The 18913-nt window shown below is 39.3% G+C and overlaps 1 protein-coding gene across 2 annotated transcripts in view; it reads left to right on the top strand.

The window, feature by feature from the left end:
* The window catches only part of CDH18 (cadherin 18), a 310510-nt gene that overhangs the window by 57685 nt on the left and 233912 nt on the right, over nucleotides 1-18913 (top strand). The window contains exon 2 of one of the 2 annotated variants that reach the window (XM_070747111.1): nucleotides 9601-9705. The exons of the other annotated variant lie outside the window; for it this stretch is intronic. The gene's annotated coding sequence lies outside the window, so the exon portion shown is untranslated. The remainder of the gene's footprint in view (nucleotides 1-9600; nucleotides 9706-18913) is intronic. 2 annotated transcript variants of the gene reach the window in all.

Below are 18913 nucleotides of genomic sequence, written 5' to 3'. Positions count from 1 at the left end.
GGGAATCTCTCTGCTGTATTTAATGGTATTCATAGCCAATAGTTAATTAGTTTATCCAAACACATTTCAGAAATATCCTCCCCCTGCTCTCCAAAAGCTAAAGGAGCTTCAAAATATTGGCCTGAGAGGCTTGCAAAGGCTTATGATAACGAGACATTTATTCAAAACTTACATTTCCAGTTTTGAATGACTTTAGGTTCTCTAGACATTAACTTAGATGGCATCTTCACTTGAACTCACTCATTCATGGCTGCCATTTTCTTGCCATGCCTGGAGATCTTTCCTTACTATCCAAGCTGCGTCATTAATTCCAGCTTAGCTCATAAAAATCGTTGTAGGGTTTTTTATTATTATTGTTATTTCCCCCCTAAAAGAATGATACCTCGTCTTACAAACGCCTCGTCATACAAACTTTTCGAGATACAAACCCGGGGTTTAAGATTTTTTTGCCTCTTCTTACAAACTATTTTCACCTTACAAACCCACCGCCGCTGCTTGGATGCCCTGCCTCCGGACTTCCATTGCCAGCGAAGCACCCATTTTTGTGCTGCTGGGATTCCCCTGAGGCTCCCCTCCATGGGAAACCCCACGTCTGGACTTCCGTGTTTTTGCGATGCTGCGATTTCACTGATGCTCCCTTTGCTGGGAAACCCCTCCGGACTTTCGTTGTCAGCAAAGCGCTCGTTTTTGCGATGCTGGGATTCCCCTGCAGCATCTCAAAAACACAGAAGTCTGGAGGTGGGGTTTCCCATGGAGGGGAGCCTTAGGGGAATCCCAGCAGCGCAAAAACGGGTGCTTCGGCTGGCAAAATGGGTGAATTTTGGGCTTGCACGCATTAATCGCTTTTCCATTGATTCCTATGGGAAACATTGTTTCGTCTTACAAACTTTTCACCTTAAGAACCTCGTCCTGGAACCAATTAAGTTTGTAAGACAAGGTATCACTGTACTTTGGTTTTTTTATTGGATTGTACAGTTTATAAGTTATATTAAAGTTGCAAAAAATTCTGATATGATTTATCTTGGTGTGATTTTTTTTCACATCTCAAAAAACCTGGCATTTTAATAGGGTTATGTAGACTTTTTTATATCCATTGTATATGGATTCCTAAATGAATGTGACATCTTCTGTTACATGACATATTCCCATAATTAAAATAAAGCAAAAAGAACAAATAAATAGAACACAGATGTGGTATGGGCAAAATTGATAACAAAGGGATTTAGCAGTCAAAATCTGAATAATAGTTTAAAATTTGTTCTAGTTGTTATTCAATAGCACAGACCATCTGATTTTATGTAGCCTTTCTGAAAATAACAGCAAATAAATGTATGCATAAGAAAACAACACGTGTTTTACGGAGGAATTATTATTTCAGAAACTTTAATGTTGTAAAAGGACCAAATTCTTTTAACCTTTATAGTAGCGTGAACACATATTTAATTTCTCTATAGACAGCTTTATGTTATGCATTTTCCTTTTACAGTTAATGCTTGATCCCAAATTTAAATTCCAGGTTTTGCCCTGTATATTGTTTAAAGCTCCAAAATGCAACATGCTTCAAAATTCAGTGGTATCTTGGTACTCATTGTTATTGGGTTCTGGGAGGAGTGATGAGTACCAAAAATTATGAGTACCAAACAATTTTTCCCCATAAGGAATAATGTAGTAAGTCACAAGGCAGCTGACACTGACAAGTTCTAGCCTGTTCATTGAGTACCAAACAAACAATTAGTACTGGGACATTTTCACATCAAAATGTGTTGAGTACTAAATTTGATGAGTTCAAAGCAGTTGAGTATCAAGGTACCATCATAATTGATGAGAGACAGAAATAGCTGTCGCTTAGACAATGATCTAATTAAAAAAATGTGAACCCAAATCAGAAATGTAATTTTTAAAAGTGTCTTAGAATTGACTCTGCCTAATTCTATGGAATGGAAAGGCATTCCAAAAGCATTACATATTTATATCTGGTTAATATGATGCTCATCTTTGTCACAGCTGCATAGATTTATTTATTTTCTGGTGCAAGAAAAATTCGGTTAAATAAATGTAAGTGTCATGAAGTGCTGAAAGAACGTGCAGATAACATGCTGTTGTTGATAAAAGTCATGTCATTAAACAGTATTAATCCAATTTCTTAAAAAATAATAGGCAAAGAATATTTAGAAATGAAAATCCAGATATGAGCCTCAGTGGCACAGTGGTTAGAGTGCAGCACTGCAGGCTATTTCTGCTACCTGCCGGCTGCCTGCAATTTGGCAGTTCAATCTTACCAGGCTGAAGGTTGACTCATCCTTCCATCCTTCCAAGGTTGGTAAAATGAGGACCCAAATTATTGGAGGCAGCATGCTGACTCTGTAAACTGTGTAGAGAAGGCTGAAAAGCACTCTAAAGTGGTATACAGTGATACCTTGTCTTTCAAACTTAATTGGTTCCGGAACGAGGTTCGTAAGGTGAAAAGTTCATAAGATGAAACAACATTTCCCATAGAAATCAATAGAAAAGCCAATAATGCATGCAAGCTGAAAACTCACCCCTTTTGCCTCATTACCGCCTGCATTCGGATCCTTGTATGGGGGATCCTTGTATGGGGGGGTGGAGGAGGGGGGGAGACAGGGTGGGGGAGATAGCGCAGGCTGCCCGGAGGGAGCCTCGTGGGTGGATTGACCAAAAAGTCAACAGTTACTATCCGGCTGCAATGACTGGAAGGGAAGGGAGGGAAATGCATGGGCCATTTGTACGTGCGTCTTCTCCGATTTTTTTTGTCTGGGAGGCCCCACTGGGGTTCTAGGATCGTCTTCGGGAGTCCAGCAGCGGTTGGGGAAAGGTTGGGGAAGCCCTTGCCGGATTTGCGCTGCGCCGCCACCCTTATTTGTAACTTCAAGCAGAGGAGGAGGAGGGAGGCAGGGGGGAAGGGAGGAGGAAGAGGGGGAGGAGGGAGGCAGGGGGGAAGGAAGAGGGGGAGGGAAGGAGGGAGGCAGAGGGAGGGGGAAGGAGAGAGAGAGAGAGAAAGAAAGAAAGAAAGAAAGAAAGAAAGAAAGAAAGAAAGAAAGAAAGAGAGAGATGAACTCGACGGAGCTCATCCGAAAAAAACCTCCCAGAAGGGAATCCCAGTGGGGCAAATGGAATTCCCTGCCTCCTTTTGCTTGCACCGGCAGTCCCAAGGCGGGGAATCCCGGCCGTGGAACAGACAAAGCTCCCTGGGTCTCCCCGTCGCATTAAAGCAGTGAAGCCCCCCCCCTGCTGCTTTTACCTGGTCCTCTGCGGGGGGGAAGAGCCACGGTGGAACAAGCGAGGGGAAGCGAGCAAGCAGGCTCCAGGTTCAGGCATGACTCCCGCCCCACGGAGGACCAGGCAAAAAGGAAATTCCGGCAGTGACAGTCACAAGGCAGGGGAATCTCTGCCGCAGTAAGAGAACACACGGTAGAGCGCATGCACAGTAAGAAAGCCCACGCCCCCGGCTTGGGTTTGTAAGGTGAAAATGGTTCTTAAGATAAGGCAAACAAATAGTAAACCCTGGGTTCGTATCACAAAAAGTTTGTATGATGAGGGGTGCGTAAGACAAGGTATCACTGTATCACTATTGCTATACTACCTGAATAGTAAATAATGCAAATTATTCATTTGGAAGTCAGATGTATTGTAATGGGCTGTATGATATGGCTCTAAAGAAATAGTAGAAAAACTTCAGAGTTTGAACATTCCTATTAAAGCAATGAATTTCAATTATGCTATTCCTGTATCTCTCTTAGGTTTAGCAAGTGTTTACTGTGTATCAGTTGCACATCATCTGTTTATCATAGGTTGTAAATGTATGAATGGATTTTAACTATCTTAGGTATGCTTAACGATTCAAGATTGTAAGAATAGCTTTGTAACCAAAGGTCACCTATTTGTGCAGTTAGCATTGAGCATCACAATGTTAGACATAAGATACAGTGCTCAGATTTCAGTAATTTATATTTTCAGGGTCTAGGATGCAGACATGTTAAATGTTGAATGCTGTAAGTAATATTGTAACCGTAGAAAGGAATACACTGTGATATCAGATAGACTTTTTTTGGTGTTTACTACAATTCTATCCCTAGAGTTAATGATAGCTGAACAAACTATTTTGCATTACTATACAGAAAGAATACATGTTAAGGTTCTGATAATTCAAATTTGGAAATATGCATATGAGATTGTGTATCTCTGTACAGTGGTACCTCAAGATACGAACCCCTCGTCTTACGAACAACCCGAGATACGAACCCGGGGTTCAGAAAATTTTTGCCTCTTCTTACGAACTTTTTTCGTGTTACGAACGGCAAACCCGAACTTCCGGGTTTGGCATTCCAGAGGCTGCTGGGAAGCCCCGCAGCCCGGCTGTCACCTTTTAAAACAGCCACGGGGCTTCCCAGTTGCCTCCTGAAGCCAAACCCGGAAGTTCGGGTTTGGCGTTCGGCTTCGGGAGGCTGCTGGGAAGCCACCTGGCTGTTTTAAAATGTGACAGCCGAGCTGCGGGGCTTCTCGGCGGCGGCGGCAGGTACGTAAGAAGGAAAACGTACAGGAGGCCGCTTTGGGTTTTTGGCTGGGAGGGAGGGCAGGAGGTCCGACGCTGGGGGAGGGAGTCAGGAAGGTCCTCCTTCTCCCCCCCTCACCGAAAAACACAAAGACGGTCTGCCGCTGCATGACAGGCAGGGCAGAGCAGCGTGGAGCAAAGGGAGTCTGAAACCGCCAGCGGCTTCAGTTTCCCATTGCTCTGCGGGCGGCGGCAGACCGCCTTTGTATTTTTGGCTGGGGGGGGAAGCAGGAGGTGCAGGATCGGGCACCAATTAAGTTCGTATCATGAGGTATTACTGTATATGAGATTGTGGTATAACAATGAAATTATTCAAAGGTTTGGTAAACATTAAAAGATTGAAAAACTCATTCCAAAATGTTAATTTTAGTTATTTCTTGCTTCCATTTCTTAAATACCTTATTTATAAAAACATGAGGCAATAAGAAAAAAATGGTATGAGCAACCTTTTAGAATTGTAGTACCATAAAAGTGAGAATCACAGGAAAATGACATTGTCCATTTTGAGTAGGATTATAATCCTTTTTCTTATTGTTCTACTGATGTGTTACATTTTGCTCCCCCCCCCCCCGGTGTACATACTCCTGGTCAGTTGGAGGATGATGAAGAGCTTGAGGACTCTGATACAGATAGTGTTTATGAATTAGTGGTGGGCCCTGGGTTACAGGTATTAGAACAGGTGGTAGGCCAGCCACAGGATGTTGCTATGAGTCCAGAATCTAGCGAGGAAGAAACAGACGTTCGCTGGGTTAATCCTCAATTCAGAAGGGTCCAAAAATGCAAGGAACAGGTGTTAGGAAAAAGATATTAAGGGGAGGAATGAGTTAAATACTGGACTAATGTATTTGGTATGTCAGGGGGCCAGTGGGGAAGAAGGGTGGAGTTTCAATATTGTAGTGCTAAAATGAAATATGTTTCCATTCAGTTCCGGAGCGAGCAAGTTCATTCTGTGTTATTTTACAGTAATTCCTGCTGTTTTTGAATCATGATGTGAGTCCATAAATCTTGGGAGACAGAGGAGGTTGGAAGGAATGTATGTGGAATGTAATTAAGAGAGATAACAGGAGAAAAGGAATGTGCTAGTTTGAATGGCATTTTGAATATGGAAGTGAAGAGAATAAAAATGGAATTTCTTTGTTTATGAAATACTGCATTTAGTAAGAGTTATTTTTAATAGCTAAAGTTCTACCAGAAACCAGAACACCCCCTATATAGGTAAAAAGCATCAAAATTTAAATAAGATCTGTGAGGTACTTATTTTTAATCTCTTAAGCTTTAGATATAGGTAAGATGGTGCTACTTGATGTGTCTGAGTGGAGTACAATATTTTAATCACTTACACAATAAACCACAAAACTGACTTCTGTAAAAAACAAAGCAAAATTAGTCAAAGCTTAAATTTTTTGATCTTAATCAAAAGAGCATGGATGAAAACATGCTGCAACAAAGTGGTATTTTACAGATTGGGGTAAAATTTAAGGTAAAAGAAATGATTGTTTGTGAAGGGAATATGGACCAGGAAAAGTCTCTTTGTTGAGACTATAATGAGAATTCATTCCAAACCTTGTTTAGCAGAAAACTTTATTTATTTATTTGTTTGTTTGTTTGTTTGTTTGTTTGTTTGTTAAGTACGTATTGGTGGTATACAAAGATTTAATATTTATATACATGTTGCTAGTAAGAGAGAAATATTAGGATGGGATGGAAGGCACTCTGGTGCACTTATGCATGCCCCTTACTGACTTCTTAGGAATCGGGAGAAGTCAACAGTGGTAGTCTAAGGATAAAATTTTTGGGTTTAGGCGATAATACTACAGAGTCAGGTAGTGAGTTCCATGTATCAACTACTTGGTTACTAAAGTTGTATTTCCTGCAGTTGAGTTTAGAGCAGTTTACTTTGAGTTTGTATATGTTGTGTGCTTGTGTGTTGTTGTGGTTGAAGTTGAAGTAGTCGTTAACAGGAAGGATGTTGTAGCAGATGATTTTATGGGCTATGCTTAGTCGTGTTTAAGGCAACAGATTTAAATCCAAACATTTAGAAGACTGCTTGGAGAAGAGGAGAGGAATCTCTGTGTTGAAATCAAAGTCCAAAGTGACAAGAGACAAAGCCTTACTTGCCTCTAATTTCCCCTTTGTTCTCATAAAACTTCTATCACCCAAAGGTGACCTGTTACAAATTTGCTTGGTGGGATCCCTCTGTCTCCTTCCCATTGGTTGTCTTGCATACATAGCAAAAACAATTGCACTCTGGAAAGGATGATTCACAACTATCCTGCATGGATTTCACCATTTCAGTTTTATTATGGAGCCTTTGCTGGTATCAGGATCTTGGGATATTGTAGATCTGGATGGTCATTATTCTTTTAGGCTTTTTCAAGACATACCCTAGTTTTTATCTCAGGCATTTTTGTCAGGAGGTTAATTGGTGTTGTTGATGTGTTCTTTTCTGAGTGGGTTTATTGTTTGATTCTTGGCTGCTAGGAATGGTCTGCTGTGTTTTTGTGTTTCAATTTTTGTCACTCAGAATCACTGTTGTGAGATGTGCTACACACAAACTAAATGTAAAATAATGCACTTGGGGGAAAGGATCCTTCAATCTGAGTTGGGGAGTTGGCAATTCTGTGTTAGCAAAAACTTCAGAAGGGAAGGATTTAGGGGTAGTGATTTCTGACAGTCTCAAAATGGGTGAACAGTGCGGTCAGATGGTTGGGAAAGCAAGTAGAATGCTTGCCTGCAAAGCTAGAGGTATCACAAGCAGGAAGAGGGAGATTGTGAACCCGCTGTATAGAGTACTGGTAAGACCTCATCTGGAATACTGTGTTCAGTTCTGGAGACCTCACCTACAAAAAGATATTGACAAAATTGAACGGGTCCAAAGACAGGCTACAAAAATGGTGGAAGGTCTTAAGCATAAAACTTATCAGGAAAGACTTAATGAACTCAATATGTATAGTCTGGAGGACAAAAGGGAAAGGAGGGACATGATCGAAACATTTAAATATGTTAAAGGGTTAAATAAAGTTCAGGAGGGAAGTGTTTTAAATAGGAAAGGGAACACAAGAACAAGGGGGCACAATGTTGGGGGAAAGCAATGTGAGAAAATTTTATTTTACTGAAAGAGTAGTAAATGCTTGGAACAAAAACGCAAGGAACAGGTGTTAGGAAACGTGGCCTCCAGGAAGGACGTCTTCATGACGTCAAAGCTCCGCCCATGGAATTCCCTATTGGGATTCCCCACCTCCGTTTCAGCTTCCAAATTGGCCGAAAACGCCGCTGCCGATCGCAAAAACGGTGCTCCGCCGTGCGCCGCCGCCCAGCTATAACCTTCTGAAACAGCCGGGTGCTTCTCCGCGGCCTCCGGAACCCGAACCTGAACTTCCGGGTTCGGTGTTCACGAGACCGCCGAGAAGCCCCCCGGCTGTTTCAGAAGGTGACAGCCGGGCAGCAGCACTTCTCAGCGGCCTCCCAAACCCAAAAAGTTTGGGTTCGGGAGAACGCTGAGAAACCCCCCGGCTGTTTTAAAAGGTGACAGCCGGGCGGCGGCACCCAGCAGAGCGCCATTTTGCAATTTTTTTCCCCCTTGCATGCATTAATCGCTTTTACATTGTTTCCTATGGGAAACATTGTTTCGTGTTACGAACTTTTCACCTTACGAATCTCCTTCCGGAACCAATTAGGTTCGTGAGACGAGGTATTACTGTACAGGGAAAAGTATAAGGGCAGATTAGATGGAACATGAGGTCTTTTTCTGCCGTCAATCTTCTATGTTTCTAACTCAAACTAAGAGTTTCTAAGTTCCTTCTTCATTGCTCTTCCTTGCTCTTCCAAGATACAAACTAGGCTGTCTGTTAACAATATCAAAGAGAGATTGGACAAGAGTCTGCAATGATCTCAACTTCTTATGGCAGTGCTTTTGGAAGTTTTTTTATTTTAATTACATGGGCCTGGCCTTTATGAAAAGCTGCTGTTGTGTGCTCTGATAAGCCTGCATGACCATGATATTGCTATGGGGAGACCCTCCATTTTTCCTTCCTTGGACTCTTTGACTTTATTAGCAAGAATGATGCAAGAGATTGCATTTTAGGTGTTTAAATCTGCTGTATATGAACTTCAAATTCAGGGCAGTTTCTGGCCTGTCAGCTTTCTTGTTCAAATATTTATAATTACTGGTTTCCATAATAAACCTGGAGGGTGTGATCTCTTCTTTTGGTTCACCTTCTAGATTTTATTTTTTGGAGGTGCTTGCTGGCATAACTGACATGGCACCCTTTTGTTGTAGCACGATAGACATACTATACAAAACAAAACAAAAAACAGTTGTCCAAACTCAAAAACATAATGAAGGGGCACATCAAAATATTACTGTATTATTATTAAACTTTACACCCATTGATTGCCTTGGTGATTATCAAACCCTTCAAAGTTGGAAAACTCAGGAAACAACGCAGAATCTTAAAACTCAGCAAAGCACTTTTCCAGATCAATTTGCCTGTAGCATAATTGAACAATATTTTTCCTCAGGATCAGGCAATCTGTTCTATAACTGTGAATTGAAGAGGCAAGCCTTTCTTGTAACCCTCTGTTGCTGTCCGTGATTCCTGACAATGAGAAGGAGAAGAAGAACAAAGTGATGGTTCTTTTGGGACAGGAAGGTAGATGAAAGCAAAAGAAAACTGGAAATAATCTCATGCTAAATCAGTGAAAAAACTCTTCTTGTTCTCCTCCTCTTCCTCCTCCTCCACTATACCATAACCACAAACATCTGACCACTTGGGGCTGGGGGATTGGTTTCAGGCAGGGAAGAAAGGAATCTTTTATGTAAAGTGCTACTCTGCTTCAGATATAAAGATGCATGCATAGGAAGACTTGATAACTTTTTCTTTTCCAAAGGCCAGTAAATACCTTTCTAATAAATGCTTTGTTTTCTTTTTCTTATTTATACTAAAACTGTGCTCTATAAGAAAGGAGCTGATTGCCCATCAAATTAAAGGAGAAGGGAGAGGTCTAAAGTTCTTTTTTTTCCTTTCCAGAGGTAACAACATCCTTAGAACATTCCCCATTGCAATGGTACAGTGATTAAGCAGTAATTCTGCTGCTACTATCCAGTTCCATCAGTGGCTCTTGAGAAAATGAGGGTAGGTATCTGATACTGTGACAACTTGCCACATAAATGAGAAAGACGGTGGTGGTTGTGATAACAGAATGAATTATGTAGCATCTCTTCTATGCCATGGGAAAGGTTGGGTCTGGTAAAGCTTAATATATAATTTTTAAAAAGACAATTAATTTCAGATATAGAAATTTTCCCCAGATACCTGCTTACTGTAGGGCTGTGATGGCAAACCTATGGCTCCAATGACATGGAGCTATATCGTTGAGGACCAACTAATTTTTGGGACTGGGACCACTGGGATTCGGGAAACAGGCTGTTTCCAGCCTCTGCATGGGGTGGGGAAAGCCCATTTTTTGCTCTCCCCATACTCCAGAGCCTTTCTAGGAACCTGGGGATGATGAAAATGGCCATTTCCCAGCTTAATAATGTCAATAGTAACAAAAAAGGTTCGACATCACTGGTATAGGGCTTATATTGTATCTTCCTGGAACTCCTTCTTCCTTCCAATTACATCTTCCAGTTGTCTTTCTTATTTCAATTTTTTTGAAACCCTCTCCCTCTGTCAATTTTTTATTTCAAAAATTTCCACATAATCAAAGATCTTTTCCTCAATTAATAAAATTCCACTGCCTATTTAATGTTGTTTTCCTGATGCACATCTACAAAAACAGTTACTTATCTAACATCTCAGTAACCTTTTATAAAAGCAGTTTCTGCAGACTAAATAATCTAAGGTCATATCATCTGTAATCTATGTGCCAGGGACACTATTAATATATTTGCATCAGTCCTTAACCTAGGAAATTGGAGGACAGCTTGCACGATTGGCAGGATTGTTATAAGCTGTCAAAATCACACTTACATAAAGTTCATTGAAGGAGGTCGGGACATGGGATAGGCATAATTATATACCTCAATATATTGCTTATACTACTCAAAGCATCCATCCTAAAGTCATTTCCTGTTTGCAAATATTTAGTTTCTCTTGTTTCTTAGGGGTTTTTTTAGAATTAGCTTCTTAACAAATTGATTTCAAAGAATTAATTCCTCCTGTTTCTAAAGCTGCAAATGTTTGTTACAATTAGGAATTTATTTCACAGTGAACACACAGTCTTTGCTCAGGTGCTGTTGCTCTCTGATGCTCTTCAGTGTGGTTTTTGGAGTATTAATGGAAATTTTGTGTTGCAATTTCCTTTCCAACCTGGATACATATGGCAGCTTTTTCCACACTGCTTATTTTCTCCCATATTGCTACAAATGGGAGGTAGGAGAATTTGGAGGAAGCCTTATGAATGTCACTTCAGACATCATTCATATACTTCTTCATTGCGACATTTTCTATTAAAGTGAACCAAACCCCATGCTGTTGTAAAAAGACAAGTACCGTGAAATATATCTCCAGTGAACCAGACTTTCCAGAGCTATGTAATAACTGGTATTTATGCACATAGTAAAACCCCTTGCACTTTCCCCAATATTTAATTCTTTCAAATAATTCACTGATCATTTCCGAATCTTTGCTGTAGTATTTCTTCTTTAACAGATTTAGACTCTGTGGTAGAATGCTATTATGATCATCTGGAAGTGCACTGCACTTTAACACATTGCTTTTGTTCCATGCTCTTTTTCTTGTGTAATTATATTTATTTATCTTTTAATTGGTTCATTTATAAGTTCTTTTCTGAAACAGGATTTTGAAATTTAAGTTTCTTAAGAAAACGTAGTGGTTTCTACAGTCCAGGATTCTTTTCTTTCCCCATGAGATCTGTTAATCTGCCAGATACTTCTGCTTTGGGTTTGAATTTTCATGTGCTTGAGTTCTCTAGGGCTTTAGACTCATCCTATAAGCCAATTATGACAATCACCTGGAAGCCTAGGCTCAGAGGAGCACATTTGGAGGACCAAGTTTTCTGAAAATCAGTTATTGTCTCAGGACATTTGATTCAGCAGGAGGAGGAGGAGGATTTCTTTCCCCTCTGATGAAAATTCTTCCACAGATTTAGAAGCAGGCACTAGGCCCAATCTGGATTGCATCCCAGATAGGAGAAATAAACATTTCCTCCCCATCCCTTAGTAACCCTTACTCCATATCTGCTATTTGCATTAAGAGAAAAATTCCTACACAAACATACCATATTTTTCACAGTACAGTAAGTCTTACGAACTTAATTGGTTCCGGGGGGAGGTTCGTAAGGTGAAAAGTTCATAACACGAAACAATGTTTCCCATAGGAATCAATGGAAAACCGATTAATGTGTATAAGCCCAAAATTTACCCCTTTTTCAAGCCATAGTGCCCGTTTTTGCAGCTTCGCAAAAACACATAAGTCCTCGAAACTCCACCTCCAGACTTCCATGTTTTTGCGATGCTGCGATTTCCCTGAAGCTCCCCTCCATGGGAAACCCCACCTCCGGACTTCTGCGTTTTTACAATGCTGTAGGGAAATCCCAGAAGAGGAATCTCAGGATCGCAAAAATGGGCACTCCAATGGCAACGGAAGTCTGGAGGTGGGGTTTCCCAGCGAGGGAAGCCTCAGCGAAATCGCAGCATCGCAAAAACATGGAAGTCTGGAGGTGGGGTTTTGAGGACTTATGTGTTTTTGCGAAGCTGCAATTTCACTCAGGCTCCCCTCGCTGGGAAACCCCACTTCCGGACTTCCGTTGCCAGCGGAGTGCCCGTTTTTGCAATCCTGTGATTCCCCTCCTGGGATTTCCCTACAGCATCACAAAAACACAGAGGTCTGGAGGTGGGGTTTTCCATGGAGGGGAGCCTCAGGGGAATCCCAGGATCGTAAAAATGGGGGCTGTGCTTGCAATGGAAGTCGGGAGGCGGGGCATCCCAGCGGCGGTGGCGGGCTCGTAAGGCAAAAAAAGTTCATAAGAAGGGGCATAATAATTCCAAACCCCGGGTTCGTATCTCAAAAAGTTCGTATGACGGGATCGTATGATGAGGTAACACTGTATAAGATACACCAGAATATAAGACGCACCTTAGTTTTTGGGTGGTCCCGGAATACCTGCTTACCAGGTATTCCGGGGCCGCCTTCTGCCACACGAATCCCAGCGACCAGTTAGGTCCCACAGAGTTGGCCTTCTCCGGGTCCCGTCGACTAAACAATGTCATTTGGCGGGACCCAGGGGAAAAGCCTTCTTTGTGGCAGCCCCGACCCTCTGGAACCAGCTCTCCCCAGAGATCAGAATTGCCCACACCCTCCTCGCCTTTTGTGAGCTCCTTAAAACCCACCTCTGTCGTCAGGCATGGGGGAATTGAGATATTCCTTTCCCCCCAGGCCTATACAATTTATGCATGGTATGTTTGTGTGTATCTTTGATTTTTAATAAGGGCTTTTTAGTTATTTTAAATATTAGATTTGTCATATGCTGTTTTATTATTGTTGTTAGCCTCCCCGAGTCTACAGAGAGGGGCGGCATACAAATCTAATAAATAAATAAATAAATAAATAAATAAATAAATAAATAAATAAATAAATAAATAAATATTCATCTGACTACTGTCCTTAGTCTGGTCAGCTTCAGCACATTATTTTATCCCCTGGGTAGGGCTTTAAAAAACTTTATTCTGAGAGAGTAACAATGAAAGAGCTTGCAAGCCAATAAGAGCTGGGAACATCATTAGCACCTGGAAAGAAACATTTGGAGCCAGTAGAGCAATAGAAAAAATTCTGCAAAGTCTTAGGGCTTGGAAAACATTCTTCGCAGAGAGAAACAATGAAAGAACCTGCAAGGTGGGAACTGGGAAAATCGTTAGCAGCTATTTAGGGCTGGGGGGAGGAACCACCCTACATTCAGAGTATAAGACACACCCAAATTATCAGCCTCTTTTAGGGAGGAAAAAGGTGCGTCTTATACTCCAAAATACAGTACACATATGCATTCAACTTGTCAATCAGAATAGAGCTGGAAGGAACCTTGGAGGTCTTCTAGTTCAACTCCCTACTCAAGCAGAAGATGCTATACCAATAAGGGGCTGTTCAGTCTTCTCCTAAAAACCTCCAATGATGAAGCACCTAAAACTTCTGAAGGCAACTGGGTTCTACAGGTTAATTGTCCACACTGTTAGGAAGTTTCTCCTTAATTTCATTAAGTCAAGGGTCCAAGCATTTGCCCAACCAATATTGCCTTTCTTGTGCTCCTATTTCAATTGGATATGGTAAAATTAAATCGGTTTTTGCTCTAAACTCTGCATCCTTCTTATTTTCTCTTAAAAAAAAAAACCACTTTGGCATTTCAGGAAAATTATGTACATCTCTGGGTTTTCTGCTGTTGAAATATTTCAGTCCTTACATATCATGTCTTTATAGAGAGACATCCAAAATAATGAGGAGAAAAGGATAGTAAACTAATGCTTTCAAACATCGTACAAAGTTTAATTTGTCTGGCATGTGAGAGCTTGGTTGAAGGTGAAGAACACTGCTTGGTTGCTTTTAAGCAAAACAACCTATGAATGAATTGCAGAGTTCAGATGTTGGGCATTTTGCCAGCAGCTAAGCTATTAAAGCTGGCTTTCCCATTAACACTTTCGCAAAATATTTTTTAGAAATCAGCTTTAAAAGGACAGCTAAAGTTAGATAAAGGGCTTTATTGCTTAAGCCTTAATTAATGAGTTCTTGAGTAATTTAAGGCTGTTTTGCCAATCATTCCCTGCTTTCTCATATATACATATGTAAACACATATACTGCAGTAAAATATATTTATATTAAAGGTCATGCAGAACCCAGATACATCCAGAGTACATGGGGAAAACTCAGCATTATGATATTATTTATCATGTGTTAATTGCCTTCTTTTATTCTTTATTCATCACTTTTTAAGGTTTCTTGATTTTGATTCTACTCTGTGTCTCACTATAGTATGAAAAAGGATTTCCTGCTCCACCAAATTATTTTTTTCATGATTTGTTTATTTATTAAATCTTAAGTAGCATTCTAAAATCAAAATTCTATTCCTCAAATATTATTTCAAAGAACACTTTGGGGTTAATGCGGAAGGTATTGTCTAAAAATATAATAATAATGATAATGATAATATAATAATATGAACAACAACAACAACACAACCACCACCACCTGATCATTGAAACATGCAACAGAGATACCCTTTGTCATCAGGGTACTTGGTACCATGTCCAAAAATTCACAAAACACATCAAGAAATTGCAGGTTCCTTCAATAACACCAACAGAAATGCAAAAAATTGTGCTACTCGGAACATCATATAATTTAAGAAGATACTTGGTTGATACCTAGAACATTGGCAGAAACCTGTATCAACCATTAGAACCAGTCAATGGTATTTTTAACGCATATTTAAATGTTCAGTTGAGTTACATGTTTAATGAATAAGAGAGAATGAGGATGAGGATAATGATGATAATAATAATAATAATTATAGTAGTAATAGTAATAGTAATGCAATAATAATAATATTATAATGATAAGTGGATGCGGCCTGCTGCTTTTTTTGGAAATATGTTTATGTTAGACAGTATTCATGGATATTAGTGGCGATGGAGCAAACTTACCTGGTTACTTCCTGGCAAATGAGTACTGTACTTTAGGATGGAACTTGTCTGTCAATTTGTAATAGAACCCATAAAAGGTTCCCAGCATCTCAAATGTGACCATAAACTGCAGAAAGCCACCCCCATCCCGGCTGTATGAAAGCTTGTCTGACTGGTACTTCTTTTGCCGATATACTAATATAAAGAGAAAAAGAAAATTAGATGGGTTTCACAGATAAGTATGTTCAGTGCTCGCAAGTTGAAGTGAGAATTGGAGAGAGTGAATAAAAGGAAAAGGTGAGAGATAGCTCTCAAGCAAAAGCAATACTTTACCAAATTCCTGTGGCTATCTTGAGAGAAAGAAACAGATAGAAGACATGTTGTGGATCTGTCTAATGAAAAATGGAGGCAGAAGAAGAAATAAATTGAAGAGCTCCATCCTCATGGAGCTCATTTCTGAAATGGAGGAAGAAAGAAAAAGCCTCTTAATAGTTGACAACCTTTTTATTTGACAAAAGCTGCTTGGAAGAGGAAAAAAGAGGATAATTGCCAGTCCCCTCCAGTCTATATTCCTCTTATCTTTTTTTCTTTTCTTTTTGTGCAGTTCGCTTACTGATCAGTTAATTTTAACATATGATGGCTATTTTAAAGGCAAACCCTTTAATGTACTAGTTTTAAGACCACGCTTTCTTATTTAAATGTTCAGAAGGGTTTTTAAAGTTTTCTTCTTTATAGTAGGTTTTAAAAAAACTTCTATTATATATTTACTACTTACATAAGATTATTTTTTAAAGAAGGGAGAGGAAGATTTACTGGATAAGAAAATAATAAAGGTATGACAAAATAATGTAGTCATTTTTTCCCCCTCTTGTGAACAAACTTCCAAGATTTTGGGCAATACTGGAAATTATTTTATTTATTTATTTTGTCCAATACAAATTGAAAGTTAAGGAGAATAAAAACGTGTAGTAGTAAATATCAGGGAAGGGATAGAAGAAGAGATATGAGAATAGAATACATCAATGAAGAGTAGAGGAAGGATATATGGATGGGAGAAAAGATATATAAAATATAGGAGAGACAATCTATGACAATCATTAAGTGTTGTACCACATGATTCTTGACAAATGTATCTTTTTCTTTTATGTATGCTGAGAGCATATGCAACAAGACAAATTCCTTGTGTGTCCAATCACACTTGGCCAATAAAATTCTATTCTATTCTATTTCACTGAAAATTATCTTTGCTTATTCTAAATTTGGGAAATAATGGGGAAAAATATGGTGCATTAGCAACAGTAAATCTCAGGCTGTTTCTTCCTATTGTGCTAGCTAAACATTATGTTAATTTACTGTACTATAACTGGCTTTTACAAATAGAATTGTAGCAGACCAAGCAAGAAAAGGTCAGGAGCATGTCTTTCATCTGTTTTGGGCTACGCATAGTCTAGTTTAAAATATATATTTTTGGCTTAGAGGACAGTCATGGTTTTAATTATTTCTGCCCTAAAATAAAAAAATCCTACTTTCATTTGTCTGCCATAACCCTTGTACATCTTTCCAATAAAACTCAGTAGATAAATCTAGATTTTGAAGCCAGAATCAACTCCTATAGAGCTTTGGTGTAGCATATTTCATCTCACATTACCCCATTCTTACCTATGTTGCTTCATTCTCTGTTTCCCGCCAAAGCTACATTTGGATTACTTTTGCATTAAATCCTTGTTTATAGTTAAATGGAAAATCTTCAGATCCCTGTACTTCCATGCTTCTACCTCCAATATGACTACACGGTGATCAAAGATATAATTTGGTTATTTGTCTGCATTTGGTTAATTTAAATTATTCAAATAAGACAAAATGTTTTCTGATTCTATCTTGTTTGGGTTCAATAAAATTTCAGCTATTCCTTGACTCAACTGCAATATAAAATCAGTATCAACAAAATAATCTGCTATTCACACAAGCATATAATATATACTTGAAGACTACAGGATTTTTCTTCTTCAGTTCATTTATATAATGGGAGACTAATTTTATTTATTTATTTGACTTATATACCTTCCAATCCCACAGGACTCAGGGCGGCTTAGATTTTAGATTCATTGAACATTTCTAATGAGGCAAAGAAAGAGATTCTGTTAACTCACTCTGCAGGGTCAGTACAGATTCATCTTAAATCCAGGATAATTTCCCGTTCATAGAACTGCAGATCTTGTCTCTTTGTAGCACTGCTGAGGAAAATAGGTGGGAATTGAGTGATCTCTAAAACTCCAAAGAATAATGTAAAATTGTACGTATTTGCTTGAAAGTGTGTGATGACATATGACATACCTATTTCCTTTCTACCTTCAAACTAGTTGCGACTCCTGGAACTACAGAGATACATCCTTGCAGTTGGTAACATTTTTGGAGTGTACTTTGCCAACGTCGTTTCCCTAGGGTTGAGGCTGAGGGGTTGACTCAAGGTCATCCAGCTTCTTTTGTGGGAAAGGTAGAATTAGATCTCATGGTCTTCACCATCGGGCTGGCTCTCGTGTGCTATTAAATTAACCATCTTTCCCTTACATTTAAATGTAAGAGAATGAGTAGGGGACTTGGAGGAAAGGAGAAAAAAAATCCCCTTATTGAAATTCTTAATTTTGCTGCTCTGTCTCTGGGTAACTGATGAGGGAAGCATGCTAGAAGACTCCTTTCTGATTTGCATTTTATTTATATATTTTATTTATTTATTTATTTAGATTTCTATTCAGTAACGATGCCCTTCTCAACTGACTCAGGGTGTCATTATTGAATCAAGTAGGCAAAAAAAAATCAGGATATTTGCTTTTTCTTTTGAGGCAGCCTTTTTATATATTTTTGAAGTTTGGTTTGAGCATAATTTTAAAATTTAGTTAACTACTAGCTGATTTCCTTACTGTATATTCTATCTCGTTTATTATTTTCTTATCAGTGCTTTCTGCTCTAATCCCCCTTTCTTGATAATCTTGAGCCAGCTTTGGTTTACCAAGGACCTGATTCCCCTTGTCTTCACAGCCAAAGGGATGTTTTTACACTTTGCAACAAATACATGGTCATAATATGTGCACACACAAGCACATATACACGAAGTCTATGAAAGATATTATATCAGTTTTCAGCACAATCACTCTTAAGGCACTGTGTTAATGATGGAAACCAAATCTCTACTAGACCATTTAATATCCTAGGGCAGGGGTAGGCAAAGTTGCCTCTTCTATGACTTGTGGACTTCAACTCCCAGAATTCCTGAGCCAATCATTTTTAATAGGGAAATGAACACAAGAACAAGGGGGCACAATCTGAGGTTAGTTGGGGGAAAGATTAGAAGTAACTTGAGAAAATATTATTTTACTGAAAGAGTAGTGGATGCTTGGAACAAACTTCCAGCAGACATGGTTTGTAAATCCACAGTAACTGAATTTATACATGCCTGGGATAAACATATATTCATCCTAAGATAAAATACAGGAAATAGTATAAGGGCAGACTAGATGGACCATGAGATCTTTTTCTGCCGTCAATATGTTTCTATTTTTCTATCATGCTAGCTCAGGAATTCTTGCAGTTGAAGTCCACATGTTGTAGAAGAGCCAACTTTGCCTACCCCTGTCCTAGAGTATATAGCATAGATACTCTGTCATAAAATAGAATTTGCAGTTGTGAATATCTAAAATTCTCATTGAGCCAC

The sequence above is a fragment of the Erythrolamprus reginae genome, chromosome 3 (assembly GCF_031021105.1).
Source record: "Erythrolamprus reginae isolate rEryReg1 chromosome 3, rEryReg1.hap1, whole genome shotgun sequence".
Taxonomy (NCBI): Eukaryota; Metazoa; Chordata; class Lepidosauria; order Squamata; family Dipsadidae; genus Erythrolamprus; species Erythrolamprus reginae.
Note: the sequence above shows the minus strand (reverse complement) of the source record. Positions and strands in the feature narration are given on the sequence as shown.